Source organism: Opisthocomus hoazin, unplaced genomic scaffold, assembly GCF_030867145.1.
Source record: "Opisthocomus hoazin isolate bOpiHoa1 unplaced genomic scaffold, bOpiHoa1.hap1 HAP1_SCAFFOLD_167, whole genome shotgun sequence".
NCBI lineage: Eukaryota > Metazoa > Chordata > Aves > Opisthocomiformes > Opisthocomidae > Opisthocomus > Opisthocomus hoazin.
Window position 1 is genome coordinate 62501 of NW_027448866.1, and position 2500 is coordinate 65000.

At 79.3% G+C, this 2500-nt stretch overlaps 1 non-coding gene across 1 annotated transcript; it reads right to left on the minus strand.

Annotated features, from left to right (window-relative positions):
- Window positions 1-372: 372 nt before the first annotated feature.
- On the minus strand, window positions 373-525 carry LOC142359545 (5.8S ribosomal RNA). Its single transcript, XR_012762437.1, has one exon. It is a non-coding gene; the product is annotated as a 5.8S ribosomal RNA (ribosomal RNA).
- Between the last annotated feature and the right edge of the window lie 1975 nt (window positions 526-2500).

Here is a 2500-nt window from a genome sequence, read left to right on the forward strand (position 1 = left end):
ACGCGCGCGCGTCAGTGCGGCACGGCACCCCCGCGGTGCCCACCCGCAGACAGACGCCCGCGCGGGAGGCCGGCGGCGAGGCCCGCGCCATCGCCGCCCCGCGCCTCCCTCCCCCGAAGCTCGCTCTCGCTCTCTCTTCCCCAAACCCACCGCCGATAGCCCGGCGGGGACGAGCTCCGTCCAGCAGGCGCTCTCCGGGAGCGGGGAGCTTCGGAGCGCTCCCCGAGTCTCCATTTAGGGGGACGAAGGCCCGCGCGCTCGCGCGCGCGGCCCTGCGAGGCACCCCAGCCGCGCCGCTGCTGGCCCGCCGGCCCCCCCCCCCCGCGCTGGGGCGGGGGGGCTCGGCGGCGCAGACGGCGATTGATCGTAAAGCGACGCTCAGACAGGCGTAGCCCCGGGAGGAACCCGGGGCCGCGAGTGCGTTCGAAGTGTCGATGATCAATGTGTCCTGCAATTCACATTAATTCTCGCAGCTAGCTGCGTTCTTCATCGACGCACGAGCCGAGTGATCCACCGCTAAGAGTTGTCTCGGTTTCGGCACCGCCCCGCGCGCGCGGAGGGGCCGGGACCGCTCGCCGAGAGCGGCCCCTTCTCTGAGGACGGCCGGACCGACCGCCGGCCCCGCCGCCGCCCACCCCCCTCCGCACGCGCGGAGGGGGCGCGGCGCGGCGGCGCGACGCGGCGCGACGGAGAGGCCCTCGCCTCGGCTTGACCGTACGAGCACAGGGGAAACGGAAAACAACGGAAAACCCCGAGCGGCCAAAGGGCGGGGGAGCCCGCGCTCCCGACCGACCCTGGGGAAACGTACGCAACACACACACCCTTGGCGCGCTTCGGGGGCGGCCCAGGCGCCCGGGCTCGGACCGGCCTCCCCCCGGAGGCTACGGCACGCCCGGCCGCGACGCCTGCCCGCCTTCGCTCGGGAGCCGGACGCCCGGCTGCGCCCGCGCTGCGACGAGCCGGCTCCGCCCACCACGGTCGCCTCTCGCCCCGCCGGCGAACCTCGGCGCCGACGCCGCCTTCCACCGACGCCGGAGGAAGCGCGGCCGGCCACTGGAGCGCGAGCCGGCGACGCGCGGCCGCCCACCGGCCCGCGCCGGATGGGCGAACCCGGCCACCCCGCCCGGCGGCGGCGGCCGCCACCGCCGCCGCGAAAACCGCCGCCGCAGCCGCTTCTCGCCTCGGCCCCCTGGGGCCGCCGGCACGGCCCCAGCGGAAAGGCGGACGGCGCTGAGCGCGGGGGGCGGCTCCCACTCTCCCCGTTTCCACGCGAAGACCCGGAGCGGGACGCCCCCGCGCCGCGCGCCCGCCCTCGAGACGGAAGCGACGGGCGGGGAAACGCGGGACGGGACGGCCGCCAGCGGATGCGGCCGGGGAACCCTCCCGGACGACCCGACGGACGACCGGCACCGACCGGCACGCCGAGCGGCGCCGCCGCCGCTCGGCCTGGGGGGGTGTGGCTCGCCCCCCCCTTTCTTTCCCTGGGCGCCGAGGGCGGGGCGAGGAGCGGGAGAGGGGAGCGCGGCGCGCCCCGAGCGCGGCCGCAGCGCGAGCGTCCAAAGGCGCGGGGCGGCCCCCCGGCGGCCGCCCCCCCCCGCGGGGGCTCGCCGCGCCTTTCTTTCCCCCGGCGCGGAGCCCGCGCTCCGGCCGGCGGGTGGCCCCGTTTGCGAGGGCGGGCAGGTCGGCCGCGGCCGACCCGCGCCGCGGTCTCTCCGCCGAGACCGGCCCGCGGAGAGGGGGGGCAGGTTGGGGCAGCGAGACGCCCCCCCTTCTCCGGCACGGCGGCCCGCGGGGGCGGACGCCCCCCCCGCGGCTCGCGCCGTGCCGCTCGAGTCTTTAAACCGCCGCCCGGCTCCTTTGGCCTTTGACCCCCGGACTCGGCCGAGGGAGGGCCGCCGAAGCGCGGACGCTAGGTACCTGGCCCTGGGGTGAGGGAAACGACCTGCATGGCCCCGCGGGGGTGCCTCCCCCGGCTGCCGCCCTCGGGGGAGCGTCCGCCCGCGGGGGCGCGCCCGGCATCCGCCGCCACCACCTCGTCCTCCTTAGCCCCGGGGCCCGGGGTTTCCCTCGATAGCCCGGCGCTGCGCCCGGGGGGAGAGACGTGGCTCGGGCCGCCCGCTCGCGCGGGACGCGACCCGGCCGGGGGGGGGCCTCGCCCGCCCCGGGCGGCGCCAGCGGCCGAGACCGTGCTCGCGCCCCCCCCTTCCCGCCACGGCTCCCTCTTCGAGAGGCAGCCGTGCCGGGTCGGAGGGGAGGTTCGCGGGTCCGGCCGCCGCGCCGCCCGAAACGCCGTGCGCACACCCGCGCCACGGCCCGGAACGCCCGGAGACAGCCCTGTCCCGCGCGCGGGGGGGTAGACGGCGCCGCCGCCGGCGCCGCCCCACCCCCCCCCCCAGGAGCTGCCGCCCCCCGAAGACGGCGACACCCCTCGGCTGTCGCGCTTGCGGCCCCCGGTGCCGCCGCCGTCGCTCGACGCTCGCCCCCCGGCCCGCCGAGCAGG